The 12,500-nt window shown below is 52.3% G+C and overlaps 25 non-coding genes and 1 pseudogene across 25 annotated transcripts in view; all 26 read left to right on the top strand.

The window, feature by feature from the left end:
* The window catches only part of LOC147188622 (5S ribosomal RNA), a 119-nt gene extending 98 nt beyond the window's left edge, over positions 1-21 (top strand). Inside the window, exon 1 of the ribosomal RNA XR_015098191.1 lies at positions 1-21. This exon is cut by the window's left edge and continues 98 nt beyond it. This is a non-coding gene — a ribosomal RNA (5S ribosomal RNA).
* A 363-nt stretch (positions 22-384) lies between these two features.
* On the top strand, positions 385-493 carry LOC147188621 (5S ribosomal RNA; annotated as a pseudogene).
* A 477-nt stretch (positions 494-970) lies between these two features.
* Positions 971-1,089, top strand: LOC147188620 (5S ribosomal RNA). The gene has a single exon (XR_015098666.1). It is a non-coding gene; the product is annotated as a 5S ribosomal RNA (ribosomal RNA).
* A 479-nt stretch (positions 1,090-1,568) lies between these two features.
* On the top strand, positions 1,569-1,687 carry LOC147188619 (5S ribosomal RNA). The gene has a single exon (XR_015098244.1). It is a non-coding gene; the product is annotated as a 5S ribosomal RNA (ribosomal RNA).
* A 359-nt stretch (positions 1,688-2,046) lies between these two features.
* On the top strand, positions 2,047-2,165 carry LOC147188618 (5S ribosomal RNA). Its single transcript, XR_015098108.1, has one exon. It is a non-coding gene; the product is annotated as a 5S ribosomal RNA (ribosomal RNA).
* Positions 2,166-2,528: 363 nt separating this feature from the next.
* LOC147188617 (5S ribosomal RNA) lies at positions 2,529-2,647 on the top strand. Its single transcript, XR_015098665.1, has one exon. It is a non-coding gene; the product is annotated as a 5S ribosomal RNA (ribosomal RNA).
* A 364-nt stretch (positions 2,648-3,011) lies between these two features.
* LOC147188616 (5S ribosomal RNA) lies at positions 3,012-3,130 on the top strand. Its single transcript, XR_015098141.1, has one exon. It is a non-coding gene; the product is annotated as a 5S ribosomal RNA (ribosomal RNA).
* A 363-nt stretch (positions 3,131-3,493) lies between these two features.
* On the top strand, positions 3,494-3,612 carry LOC147188615 (5S ribosomal RNA). The gene has a single exon (XR_015098190.1). It is a non-coding gene; the product is annotated as a 5S ribosomal RNA (ribosomal RNA).
* Positions 3,613-3,976: 364 nt separating this feature from the next.
* LOC147188614 (5S ribosomal RNA) lies at positions 3,977-4,095 on the top strand. The gene has a single exon (XR_015098664.1). It is a non-coding gene; the product is annotated as a 5S ribosomal RNA (ribosomal RNA).
* Positions 4,096-4,459: 364 nt separating this feature from the next.
* LOC147188613 (5S ribosomal RNA) lies at positions 4,460-4,578 on the top strand. Its single transcript, XR_015098663.1, has one exon. It is a non-coding gene; the product is annotated as a 5S ribosomal RNA (ribosomal RNA).
* A 361-nt stretch (positions 4,579-4,939) lies between these two features.
* LOC147188612 (5S ribosomal RNA) lies at positions 4,940-5,058 on the top strand. The gene has a single exon (XR_015098189.1). It is a non-coding gene; the product is annotated as a 5S ribosomal RNA (ribosomal RNA).
* Positions 5,059-5,422: 364 nt separating this feature from the next.
* LOC147188611 (5S ribosomal RNA) lies at positions 5,423-5,541 on the top strand. The gene has a single exon (XR_015098107.1). It is a non-coding gene; the product is annotated as a 5S ribosomal RNA (ribosomal RNA).
* A 363-nt stretch (positions 5,542-5,904) lies between these two features.
* On the top strand, positions 5,905-6,022 carry LOC147188610 (5S ribosomal RNA). The gene has a single exon (XR_015098147.1). It is a non-coding gene; the product is annotated as a 5S ribosomal RNA (ribosomal RNA).
* A 363-nt stretch (positions 6,023-6,385) lies between these two features.
* LOC147188609 (5S ribosomal RNA) lies at positions 6,386-6,504 on the top strand. The gene has a single exon (XR_015097921.1). It is a non-coding gene; the product is annotated as a 5S ribosomal RNA (ribosomal RNA).
* Positions 6,505-6,867: 363 nt separating this feature from the next.
* Positions 6,868-6,986, top strand: LOC147188608 (5S ribosomal RNA). Its single transcript, XR_015098234.1, has one exon. It is a non-coding gene; the product is annotated as a 5S ribosomal RNA (ribosomal RNA).
* Positions 6,987-7,350: 364 nt separating this feature from the next.
* On the top strand, positions 7,351-7,469 carry LOC147188607 (5S ribosomal RNA). Its single transcript, XR_015098662.1, has one exon. It is a non-coding gene; the product is annotated as a 5S ribosomal RNA (ribosomal RNA).
* Positions 7,470-7,832: 363 nt separating this feature from the next.
* LOC147188606 (5S ribosomal RNA) lies at positions 7,833-7,951 on the top strand. Its single transcript, XR_015097920.1, has one exon. It is a non-coding gene; the product is annotated as a 5S ribosomal RNA (ribosomal RNA).
* Positions 7,952-8,314: 363 nt separating this feature from the next.
* Positions 8,315-8,433, top strand: LOC147188605 (5S ribosomal RNA). Its single transcript, XR_015098233.1, has one exon. It is a non-coding gene; the product is annotated as a 5S ribosomal RNA (ribosomal RNA).
* A 364-nt stretch (positions 8,434-8,797) lies between these two features.
* LOC147188604 (5S ribosomal RNA) lies at positions 8,798-8,916 on the top strand. Its single transcript, XR_015098660.1, has one exon. It is a non-coding gene; the product is annotated as a 5S ribosomal RNA (ribosomal RNA).
* A 364-nt stretch (positions 8,917-9,280) lies between these two features.
* On the top strand, positions 9,281-9,399 carry LOC147188603 (5S ribosomal RNA). The gene has a single exon (XR_015098659.1). It is a non-coding gene; the product is annotated as a 5S ribosomal RNA (ribosomal RNA).
* A 364-nt stretch (positions 9,400-9,763) lies between these two features.
* On the top strand, positions 9,764-9,882 carry LOC147188602 (5S ribosomal RNA). Its single transcript, XR_015098447.1, has one exon. It is a non-coding gene; the product is annotated as a 5S ribosomal RNA (ribosomal RNA).
* A 364-nt stretch (positions 9,883-10,246) lies between these two features.
* On the top strand, positions 10,247-10,365 carry LOC147188601 (5S ribosomal RNA). Its single transcript, XR_015098433.1, has one exon. It is a non-coding gene; the product is annotated as a 5S ribosomal RNA (ribosomal RNA).
* Positions 10,366-10,728: 363 nt separating this feature from the next.
* On the top strand, positions 10,729-10,847 carry LOC147188600 (5S ribosomal RNA). Its single transcript, XR_015098658.1, has one exon. It is a non-coding gene; the product is annotated as a 5S ribosomal RNA (ribosomal RNA).
* A 364-nt stretch (positions 10,848-11,211) lies between these two features.
* On the top strand, positions 11,212-11,330 carry LOC147188599 (5S ribosomal RNA). Its single transcript, XR_015098657.1, has one exon. It is a non-coding gene; the product is annotated as a 5S ribosomal RNA (ribosomal RNA).
* A 364-nt stretch (positions 11,331-11,694) lies between these two features.
* Positions 11,695-11,813, top strand: LOC147188598 (5S ribosomal RNA). The gene has a single exon (XR_015098656.1). It is a non-coding gene; the product is annotated as a 5S ribosomal RNA (ribosomal RNA).
* Positions 11,814-12,176: 363 nt separating this feature from the next.
* Positions 12,177-12,295, top strand: LOC147188597 (5S ribosomal RNA). The gene has a single exon (XR_015098655.1). It is a non-coding gene; the product is annotated as a 5S ribosomal RNA (ribosomal RNA).
* The last annotated feature ends 205 nt before the right edge of the window (positions 12,296-12,500 follow it).

Raw genomic sequence — 12,500 nt, 5'->3', positions numbered from 1 at the left:
GAATACCAAGTGCTGTAAGCTTTTGCACCCACGTGAACACTCTTTCACGTTATTTCGCGCTTCCTTTTCTCCACTTTTTCACCTCAGCCTTAACTGGGAGAGCCACAACGTTGAACTGACATTTTTAAATCTCTTATTGATGTGTTGCACCTCCGCTGGAAAAGCACACTTTTGCAACAGACATCAAGTACCGAAGAGCTGCGTGCTCGCAGCGGACCGTATGCGAGCCTGACAGGCTGAGCGCTCAAACCACCACGGGAGCGGGCCCCTCCTTCGTGCACTCGGGAGGAGGTGAATAAATGAAAAAAATTCACCCCACCACTCCGCCCCCGACCCGGAAGTGCCCTGTCAGCTATAAAGGGGACGATTTTCACTTCTTTTCTCGCTTACGGCCATACTACCCTGAGAACGTCCGATCTCGGAAGCTAAGCAGGGTCGGGCCTGGTTAGTACTTGGATGGGAGACCGCCTGGGAATACCAGGTGCTGTAAGCTTTTGCACCCACCTCCAATTCACAACACAAATCACTGCTCTTGCTTAAAATTTTGGCTTTCATTTGTCATTCAACTTTCACTTATCCTGTGTTTTGAAATCGTTTCCTTCAAGTTGATTTGACAGATCAACGTCTCTTTGGAATAAAATAATGTCCAACAGAGGGAGCCGTCTGCACGGGGCTCGGTCATGATAGCACTTGGACAAGAAGCAGCTTGGGATTTCCGCCTGCTGGATGCTTTTGCACCTCCACTGGAAAAGCACACTTTTGCAACAGACATCAAGTACCGAGGAGCTGCGTGCTCGCAGCGGACCGTAAGCGAGCCTGACAGGCTGAGCGCTCAAACCACCACGGGAGCGGGCCCCTCCTTCGTGCACTCGGGAGGAGGTGAATAAATGAAAAAAAATTCACCCCACCCCTCAACCCCCGACCCGGAAGTGCCTGTCAGCTATAAAGGGGACAATTTTCACATTATTTCGCTTACGGCCATACTACCCTGAGAACGCCCGATCTCGTCCGATCTCGGAAGCTAAGCAGGGTCGGGCCTGGTTAGTACTTGGATGGGAGACCGCCTGGGAATACCAGGTGCTGTAAGCTTTTGCACCCACCTCCAATTCACAACACAAATCACTGCTCTTCCCTAAAATTTTGGCTTTCATTTGTCATTCAACTTTCACTTATCCTGTGTTTTGAAATCGTTTCCTTCAAGTTGATTTGACAGATCAACGTCTCTTTGGAATAAAATAATGTCCAACAGAGGGAGCCGTCTGCACGCTGCTCGGTCATGATAGCACTTGGACAAGAAGCAGCTTGGGATTTCCGCCTGCTGGATGCTTTTGCACCTCCACTGGAAAAGCAAAATTTTGCAACAGACATCAAGTACCGAGGAGCTGCGTGCTCGCAGCGGACCGTATGCGAGCCTGACAGGCTGAGCGCTCAAACCACCACGGGAGCGGGCCCCTCCTTCGTGCACCCGCGAGGAGGTGAATAAATGAAAAAAATTCACCCCACCACTCCACCCCCGACCCGGAAGTGCCCTGTCAGCTATAAAAGGGACAATTTTCACTTCTTTTCTCGCTTACGGCCATACTACCCTGAGAACGCCCGATCTCGTCCGATCTCGGAAGCTAAGCAGGGTCGGGCCTGGTTAGTACTTGGATGGGAGACTGCCTGGGAATACTAGGTGCTGTAAGCTTTTGCACCCACGTGAACACTCTTTCACCTTATTTTGCGCTTCCTTTTCTCCACTTTTTCACCTCAGCCTTAACTGAGAGAGCCACAACGTTGAACTGACATTTTTAAATCTCTTATTGATGTGTTGCACCTCCGCTGGAAAACCACACTTTTGCAAAAGACATCAAGTACCGAGGAGCTGCGTGCTCGCAGCGGACCGTATGCGAGCCTGACAGGCTGAGCGCTCAAACCACCACGGGAGCGGGCCCCTCCTTCGTGCAGCCGCGAGGAGGTGAATAATTAAAAAAAAAATTCACCCCACTATTCCGACCCGGAAGTGCCCTGTCAGCTATAAAGGGGACGATTTTAACTTCTTTTCTCGCTTACGGCCATACTACCCTGAGAACGCCCGATCTCGTCCGATCTCGGAAGCTAAGCAGCGTCGGGCCTGGTTAGTACTTGGATGGGAGACCGCCTGGGAATACCAGGTGCTGTAAGCTTTTGCACCCACGTGAATACTCTTTCACGTTATTTCGCGCTACCTTTTCTCCAATATTTCACCTCAGCCTTAACTGGGAGAGCCACAACGTTGAACTGACATTTTTAAATCTCTTATTGATGTGTTGCACCTCCGCTGGAAAAGCACACTTTTGCAACAGACATCAAGTACCGAGGAGCTGCGTGCTCGCAGCGGACCGTATGCGAGCCTGACAGGCTGAGCGCTCAAACCACCACGGGAGCGGGCCCCTCCTTCGTGCACCCGCGAGGAGGTGAATAAATGAAAATAATTCACCCCACTACTCCGCCCCCGACCCGGTAGTGCCCTGTCTGCTATAAAGGGGACAATTTTCACGTTTTCCCTCGCTTACGGCCATACTACCCTGAGAACGCCCGATCTCGTCCGATCTCGGAAGCTAAGCAGGGTCGGGCCTGGTTAGTACTTGGATGGGAGACCGCCTGGGAATACCAGGTGCTGTAAGCTTTTGCACCCACGTGAACACTCTTTCACGTTATTTCGCGCTACCTTTTCTCCACTTTTTTCACCTCAGCCTTAACTGGGGGACCCACAACGTTGAACTGATATTTTTAAATCTCTTATTGATGTGTTGCACTTCCGCTGGAAAAGCACACTTTTGCAACAGACATCAAGTACCGAGGAGCTGCGTGCTCGCAGCGGACCGAATGCGAGCCTGACAGGCTGAGCGCTCAAACCACCACGGGAGCGGGCCCCTCCTTCGTGCACTCGCGAGGAGGTGAATAAATGAAAAAAATTCACCCCACTACTCCGCCCCCGACCCGGAAGTGCCCTGTCAGCTATAAAGGGGACAATTTTCACTTCTTTTCTCGCTTACGGCCATACTACCCTGAGAACGCCCGATCTCGTCCGATCTCGGAAGCTAAGCAGGGTCGGGCCTAGTTAGTACTTGGATGGGAGACCGCCTGGGAATACCAGGTGCTGTAAGCTTTTGCACCCACGTGAACCCTCTTTCACGTTATTTCGCGCTTCCTTTTCTCCACTTTTTCACCTCAGCCTTAACTGGGGGACCCACAACGTTGAACTGATATTTTTAAATCTCTTATTGATGTGTTGCACTTCCGCTGGAAAAGCACACTTTTGCAACAGACATCAAGTACCGAGGAGCTGCGTGCTCGCAGCGGACCGTATGCGAGCCTGACAGGCTGAGCGCTCAAACCACCACGGGAGCGGGCCCCTCCTTCGTGCACTCGCGAGGAGGTGAATAAATGAAAAAAATTGACCCCACTACTGCGCCCCCGACCCGGAAGTGCCCTGTCAGCTATAAAGGGGACAATTTTCACTTCTTTTCTCGCTTACGGCCATACTACCCTGAGAACGCCCGATCTCGTCCGATCTCGGAAGCTAAGCAGGGTCGGGCCTGGTTAGTACTTGGATGGGAGACCGCCTGGGAATACCAAGTGCTGTAAGCTTTTGCACCCACGTGAACACTCTTTCACGTTATTTCGCGCTACCTTTTCTCCACTTTTTTCACCTCAGCCTTAACTGGGAGAGCCACAACGTTGAACTGACATTTTTAAATCTCTTATTGATGTGTTGCACCTCCGCTGGAAAAGCACACTTTTGCAACAGACATCAAGTACCGAGGAGCTGCGTGCTCGCAGCGGACCGTATGCGAGCCTGACAGGCTGAGCGCTCAAACCACCACGGGAGCGGGCCCCTCCTTCGTGCACCCGCGAGGAGGTGAATAAATGAAAATAATTCACCCCACTACTCCGCCCCCGACCCGGTAGTGCCCTGTCTGCTATAAAGGGGACAATTTTCACGTTTTCCCTCGCTTACGGCCATACTACCCTGAGAACGCCCGATCTCGTCCGATCTCGGAAGCTAAGCAGGGTCGGGCCTGGTTAGTACTTGGATGGGAGACCGCCTGGGAATACCAGGTGCTGTAAGCTTTTGCACCCACGTGAACACTCTTTCACGTTATTTCGCGCTACCTTTTCTCCACTTTTTTCACCTCAGCCTTAACTGGGGGACCCACAACGTTGAACTGATATTTTTAAATCTCTTATTGATGTGTTGCACTTCCGCTGGAAAAGCACACTTTTGCAACAGACATCAAGTACCGAGGAGCTGCGTGCTCGCAGCGGACCGAATGCGAGCCTGACAGGCTGAGCGCTCAAACCACCACGGGAGCGGGCCCCTCCTTCGTGCACTCGCGAGGAGGTGAATAAATGAAAAAAATTCACCCCACTACTCCGCCCCCGACCCGGAAGTGCCCTGTCAGCTATAAAGGGGACAATTTTCACTTCTTTTCTCGCTTACGGCCATACTACCCTGAGAACGCCCGATCTCGTCCGATCTCGGAAGCTAAGCAGGGTCGGGCCTGGTTAGTACTTGGATGGGAGACCGCCTGGGAATACCAGGTGCTGTAAGCTTTTGCACCCACGTGAACCCTCTTTCACGTTATTTCGCGCTTCCTTTTCTCCACTTTTTCACCTCAGCCTTAACTGGGGGACCCACAACGTTGAACTGATATTTTTAAATCTCTTATTGATGTGTTGCACTTCCGCTGGAAAAGCACACTTTTGCAACAGACATCAAGTACCGAGGAGCTGCGTGCTCGCAGCGGACCGTATGCGAGCCTGACAGGCTGAGCGCTCAAACCACCACGGGAGCGGGCCCCTCCTTCGTGCACCCGCGAGGAGGTGAATAAATGAAAAAAATTCACCCCACTACTCCGCCCGACCCGGAAGTGCCCTGTCTGCTATAAAGGGGACAAATTTCACGTTTTCCCTCGCTTACGGCCATACTACCCTGAGAACGCCCGATCTCGTCCGATCTCGGAAGCTAAGCAGGGTCGGGCCTGGTTAGTACTTGGATGGGAGACCGCCTGGGAATACCAAGTGCTGTAAGCTTTTGCACCCACGTGAACACTCTTTCACGTTATTTCGCGCTACCTTTTCTCCACTTTTTTCACCTCAGCCTTAACTGGGAGAGCCACAACGTTGAACTGACATTTTTAAATCTCTTATTGATGTGTTGCACCTCCGCTGGAAAAGCACACTTTTGCAACAGACATCAAGTACCGAGGAGCTGCGTGCTCGCAGCGGACCGTATGCGAGCCTGACAGGCTGAGCGCTCAAACCACTACGGGAGCGGGCCCCTCCTTCGTGCACTCGGGAGGAGGTGAATAAATGAAAAAAATTCACCCCACCACTCCGCCCCCGACCCGGAAGTGCCCTGTCAGCTATAAAGGGGACGATTTTCACTTCTTTTCTCGCTTACGGCCATACTACCCTGAGAACGCCCGATCTCGTCCGATCTCGGAAGCTAAGCAGCGTCGGGCCTGGTTAGTACTTGGATGGGAGACCGCCTGGGAATACCAGGTGCTGTAAGCTTTTGCACCCACGTGAATACTCTTTCACGTTATTTCGCGCTTCCTTTTCTCCACTTTTTCACCTCAGCCTTAACTGGGAGAGCCACAACGTTGAACTGACATTTTTAAATCTCTTATTGATGTGTTGCACCTCCGCTGGAAAAGCACACTTTTGCAACAGACATCAAGTACCGAGGAGCTGCGTGCTCGCAGCGGACCGTATGCGAGCCTGACAGGCTGAGCGCTCAAACCACCACGGGAGCGGGCCCCTCCTTAGTGCACCCGCGAGGAGGTGAATAAATGAAAAAAATTCACCCCACTACTCCGCCCCCGACCCGGAAGTGCCCTGTCTGCTATAAAGGGGACAATTTTCACGTTTTCCCTCGCTTACGGCCATACTACCCTGAGAACGCCCGATCTCGTCCGATCTCGGAAGCTAAGCAGGGTCGGGCCTGGTTAGTACTTGGATGGGAGACCGCCTGGGAAACGAGGTGCTGTAAGCTTTTGCACCCACGTGAATACTCTTTCACGTTATTTCGCGCTTCCTTTTCTCCACTTTTTCACCTCAGCCTTAACTGGGAGAGCCACAACGTTGAACTGACATTTTTAAATCTCTTATTGATGTGTTGCACCTCCGCTGGAAAAGCACACTTTTGCAACAGACATCAAGTACCGAGGAGCTGCGTGCTCGCAGCGGACCGTATGCGAGCCTGACAGGCTGAGCGCTCAAACCACCACGGGAGCGGGCCCCTCCTTCGTGCACTCGGGAGGAGGTGAATAAATGAAAAAAATTCACCCCACCACTCCACCCCCGACCCGGAAGTGCCCTGTCAGCTATAAAAGGGACAATTTTCACTTCTTTTCTCGCTTACGGCCATGCTACCCTGAGAACGCCCGATCTCGTCCGATCTCGGAAGCTAAGCAGGGTCGGGCCTGGTTAGTACTTGGATGGGAGACCTCCTGGGAATACCAGGTGCTGTAAGCTTTTGCACCCACGTGAACCCTCTTTCACGTTATTTCGCGCTTCCTTTTCTCCACTTTTTCACCTCAGCCTTAACTGGGAGAGCCACAACGTTGAACTGACATTTTTAAATCTCTTATTGATGTGTTGCACCTCCGCTGGAAAAGCACACTTTTGCAACAGACATCAAGTACCGAGGAGCTGCGTGCTCGCAGCGGACCGTATGTGAGCCTGACAGGCTGAGCGCTCAAACCACCACGGGAGCGGGCCCCTCCTTCGTGCACTCGGGAGGAGGTGAATAAATGAAAAAAATTCACCCCACCACTCCACCCCCGACCCGGAAGTTCCCTGTCAGCTATAAAAGGGACAATTTTCACTTCTTTTCTCGCTTACGTCCATACTACCCTGAGAACGCCCGATCTCGTCCGATCTCGGAAGCTAAGCAGGGTCGGGCCTGGTTAGTACTTGGATGGGAGACCGCCTGGGAATACCAGGTGCTGTAAGCTTTTGCACCCACGTGAACACTCTTTCACGTTATTTCGCGCTACCTTTTCTCCACTTTTTTCACCTCAGCCTTAACTGGGGGACCCACAACGTTGAACTGATATTTTTAAATCTCTTATTGATGTGTTGCACTTCCGCTGGAAAAGCACACTTTTGCAACAGACATCAAGTACCGAGGAGCTGCGTGCTCGCAGCGGACCGAATGCGAGCCTGACAGGCTGAGCGCTCAAACCACCACGGGAGCGGGCCCCTCCTTCGTGCACTCGCGAGGAGGTGAATAAATGAAAAAAATTCACCCCACTACTGCGCCCCCGACCCGGAAGTGCCCTGTCAGCTATAAAGGGGACAATTTTCACTTATTTCCTCGCTTACGGCCATACTACCCTGAGAACGCCCGATCTCGTCCGATCTCGGAAGCTAAGCAGGGTCGGGCCTGGTTAGTACTTGGATGGGAGACCGCCTGGGAATACCAGGTGCTGTAAGCTTTTGCACCCACGTGAATACTCTTTCACGTTATTTCGCGCTTCCTTTTCTCCACTTTTTCACCTCAGCCTTAACTGGGAGAGCCACAACGTTGAACTGACATTTTTAAATCTCTTATTGATGTGTTGCACCTCCGCTGGAAAAGCACACTTTTGCAACAGACATCAAGTACCGAGGAGCTGCGTGCTCGCAGCGGACCGTATGCGAGCCTGACAGGCTGAGCGCTCAAACCACCACGGGAGCGGGCCCCTCCTTCGTGCACTCGGGAGGAGGTGAATAAATGAAAAAAATTCACCCCACCACTCCACCCCCGACCCGGAAGTGCCCTGTCAGCTATAAAAGGGACAATTTTCACTTCTTTTCTCGCTTACGGCCATGCTACCCTGAGAACGCCCGATCTCGTCCGATCTCGGAAGCTAAGCAGGGTCGGGCCTGGTTAGTACTTGGATGGGAGACCTCCTGGGAATACCAGGTGCTGTAAGCTTTTGCACCCACGTGAACCCTCTTTCACGTTATTTCGCGCTTCCTTTTCTCCACTTTTTCACCTCAGCCTTAACTGGGAGAGCCACAACGTTGAACTGACATTTTTAAATCTCTTATTGATGTGTTGCACCTCCGCTGGAAAAGCACACTTTTGCAACAGACATCAAGTACCGAGGAGCTGCGTGCTCGCAGCGGACCGTATGTGAGCCTGACAGGCTGAGCGCTCAAACCACCACGGGAGCGGGCCCCTCCTTCGTGCACTCGGGAGGAGGTGAATAAATGAAAAAAATTCACCCCACCACTCCACCCCCGACCCGGAAGTTCCCTGTCAGCTATAAAAGGGACAATTTTCACTTCTTTTCTCGCTTACGTCCATACTACCCTGAGAACGCCCGATCTCGTCCGATCTCGGAAGCTAAGCAGGGTCGGGCCTGGTTAGTACTTGGATGGGAGACCGCCTGGGAATACCAGGTGCTGTAAGCTTTTGCACCCACGTGAACACTCTTTCACGTTATTTCGCGCTACCTTTTCTCCACTTTTTTCACCTCAGCCTTAACTGGGGGACCCACAACGTTGAACTGATATTTTTAAATCTCTTATTGATGTGTTGCACTTCCGCTGGAAAAGCACACTTTTGCAACAGACATCAAGTACCGAGGAGCTGCGTGCTCGCAGCGGACCGAATGCGAGCCTGACAGGCTGAGCGCTCAAACCACCACGGGAGCGGGCCCCTCCTTCGTGCACTCGCGAGGAGGTGAATAAATGAAAAAAATTCACCCCACTACTGCGCCCCCGACCCGGAAGTGCCCTGTCAGCTATAAAGGGGACAATTTTCACTTATTTCCTCGCTTACGGCCATACTACCCTGAGAACGCCCGATCTCGTCCGATCTCGGAAGCTAAGCAGGGTCGGGCCTGGTTAGTACTTGGATGGGAGACCGCCTGGGAATACCAGGTGCTGTAAGCTTTTGCACCCACGTGAATACTCTTTCACGTTATTTCGCGCTACCTTTTCTCCACTTTTTTCACCTCAGCCTTAACTGGGGGACCCTCAACGTTGAACTGATATTTTTAAATCTCTTATTGATGTGTTGCACCTCCGCTGGAAAAGCACACTTTTGCAACAGACATCAAGTACCGAGGAGCTGCGTGCTCGCAGCGGACCGTATGCGAGCCTGACAGGCTGAGCGCTCAAACCACCACGGGAGCGGGCCCCTCCTTCGTGCACCCGCGAGGAGGTGAATAAATGAAAAAAATTCACCCCACTACTCCGCCCCCGACCCGGAAGTGCCCTGTCTGCTATAAAGGGGACAATTTTCACTTTTTCCCTCGCTTACGGCCATACTACCCTGAGAACGCCCGATCTCGTCCGATCTCGGAAGCTAAGCAGGGTCGGGCCTGGTTAGTACTTGGATGGGAGACCGCCTGGGAATACCAGGTGCTGTAAGCTTTTGCACCCACGTGAACACTCTTTCACGTTATTTCGCGCTACCTTTTCTCCAATTTTTTCACCTCAGCCTTAACTGGGGGACCCTCAACGTTGAACTGATATTTTTAAATCTCTTATTGATGTGTTGCACCTCCGCTGGAAAAGCACACTTTTGCAACAGACATCAAGTACCGAGGAGCTGCGTGCTCGCAGCTGGCCGTATGCGAGCCTGACAGGCTGAGCGCTCAAACCACCACGGGAGCGGGCCCCTCCTTCGTGCACTCGCGAGGAGGTGAATAAATGAAAAAAATTCACCCCACTACTGCGCCCCCGACCCGGAAGTGCCCTGTCAGCTATAAAGGGGACAATTTTCACTTATTTTCTCGCTTACGGCCATACTACCCTGAGAACGCCCGATCTCGTCCGATCTCGGAAGCTAAGCATGGTCGGGCCTGGTTAGTACTTGAATGGGAGACCGCCTGGGAATACCAAGTGCTGTAAGCTTTTGCACCCACGTGAACACTCTTTCACGTTATTTCGCGCTACCTTTTCTCCACTTTTTTCACCTCAGCCTTAACTGGGGGACCCACAACGTTGAACTGATATTTTTAAATCTCTTATTGATCTGTTGCACCTCCGCTGGAAAAGCACACTTTTGCAACAGACATCAAGTACCGAGGAGCTGCGTGCTCGCAGCGGACCGTATGCGAGCCTGACAGGCTGAGCGCTCAAACCACCACGGGAGCGGGCCCCTCCTTCGTGCACTCGGGAGGAGGTGAATAAATGAAAAAAATTCACCCCACCACTCCACCCCCGACCCGGAAGTGCCCTGTCAGCTATAAAAGGGACAATTTTCACTTCTTTTCTCGCTTACAGCCATACTACCCTGAGAACGCCCGATCTCGTCTGATCTCGGAAGCTAAGCAGGGTAGGGCCTGGTTTGTACTTGGATGGGAGACCGCCTGGCAATACCAGGTGCTGTAAGCTTTTGCACCCACGTGAATACTCTTTCACGTTATTTCGCGCTTCCTTTTCTCCACTTTTTCACCTCAGCCTTAACTGGGAGAGCCACAACGTTGAACTGACATTTTTAAATCTCTTATTGATGTGTTGCACCTCCGCTGGAAAAGCACACTTTTGCAACAGACATCAAGTACCGAGGAGCTGCGTGCTCGTAGCGGACCGTATGCGAGCCTGACAGGCTGAGCGCTCAAACCACCACGGGAGCGGGCCCCTCCTTCGTGCACCCGCGAGGAGGTGAATAAATGAAAAAAATTCACCCCACTACTCCGCCCCCGAACCGGAAGTGCCCTGTCTGCTATAAAGGGGACAATTTTCACGTTTTCCCTCGCTTACGGCCATACTACCCTGAGAACGCCCGATCTCGTCCGATCTCGGAAGCTAAGCAGGGTCGGGCCTGGTTAGTACTTGGATGGGAGACCGCCTGGGAATACCAGGTGCTGTAAGCTTTTGCACCCACGTGAACACTCTTTCACGTTATTTCGCGCTACCTTTTCTCCACTTTTTTCACCTCAGCCTTAACTGGGGGACCCTCAACGTTGAACTGATATTTTTAAATCTCTTATTGATGTGTTGCACCTCCGCTGGAAAAGCACACTTTTGCAACAGACATCAAGTACCGAGGAGCTGCGTGCTCGCAGCTGGCCGTATGCGAGCCTGACAGGCTGAGCGCTCAAACCACCACGGGAGCGGGCCCCTCCTTCGTGCACTCGCGAGGAGGTGAATAAATGAAAAAAATTCACCCCACTACTGCGCCCCCGACCCGGAAGTGCCCTGTCAGCTATAAAGGGGACAATTTTCACTTATTTTCTCGCTTACGGCCATACTACCCTGAGAACGCCCGATCTCGTCCGATCTCGGAAGCTAAGCAGGGTCGGGCCTGGTTAGTACTTGGATGGGAGACCGCCTGGGAATACCAGGTGCTGTAAGCTTTTGCACCCACGTGAATACTCTTTCACGTTATTTCGCGCTACCTTTTCTCCACTTTTTTCACCTCAGCCTTAACTGGGGGACCCTCAACGTTGAACTGATATTTTTAAATCTCTTATTGATGTGTTGCACCTCCGCTGGAAAAGCACACTTTTGCAACAGACATCAAGTACCGAGGAGCTGCGTGCTCGCAGCGGACCGTATGCGAGCCTGACAGGCTGAGCGCTCAAACCACCACGGGAGCGGGCCCCTCCTTCGTGCACCCGCGAGGAGGTGAATAAATGAAAAAAATTCACCCCACTACTCCGCCCCCGACCCGGAAGTGCCCTGTCTGCTATAAAGGGGACAATTTTCACGTTTTCCCTCGCTTACGGCCATACTACCCTGAGAACGCCCGATCTCGTCCGATCTCGGAAGCTAAGCAGGGTCGGGCCTGGTTAGTACTTGGATGGGAGACCGCCTGGGAATACCAGGTGCTGTAAGCTTTTGCACCCACGTGAACACTCTTTCACGTTATTTCGCGCTTCCTTTTCTCCACTTTTTCACCTCAGCCTTAACTGGGAGAGCCACAACGTTGAACTGACATTTTTAAATCTCTTATTGATGTGTTGCACCTCCGCTGGAAAAGCACACTTTTGCAACAGACATCAAGTACCGAGGAGCTGCGTGCTCGCAGCGGACCGTATGCGAGCCTGACAGGCTGAGCGCTCAAACCACCACGGGAGCGGGCCCCTCCTTCGTGCACTCGGGAGGAGGTGAATAAATGAAAAAAATTCACCCCACTACTGCGCCCCCGACCCGGAAGTGCCCTGTCAGCTATAAAGGGGACAATTTTCACTTATTTTCTCGCTTACGGCCATACTACCCTGAGAACGCCCGATCTCGTCCGATCTCGGAAGCTAAGCAGGGTCGGGCCTGGTTAGTACTTGGATGGGAGACCGCCTGGGAATACCAGGTGCTGTAAGCTTTTGCACCCACGTGAATACTCTTTCACGTTATTTCGCGCTACCTTTTCTCCACTTTTTTCACCTCAGCCTTAACTGGGGGACCCTCAACGTTGAACTGATATTTTTAAATCTCTTATTGATGTGTTGCACCTCCGCTGGAAAAGCACACTTTTGCAACAGACATCAAGTACCGAGGAGCTGCGTGCTCGCAGCGGACCGTATGCG

Source organism: Hippocampus guttulatus, chromosome 20 (assembly GCF_054856545.1).
Source record: "Hippocampus guttulatus isolate MCC_2025c chromosome 20, RoL_Hgut_1.0, whole genome shotgun sequence".
NCBI classification, from domain to species: Eukaryota; Metazoa; Chordata; class Actinopteri; order Syngnathiformes; family Syngnathidae; genus Hippocampus; species Hippocampus guttulatus.
The sequence above is the reverse complement of the archived record's forward strand: the minus strand, read 5'-3'. Positions and strand labels throughout refer to the sequence as shown.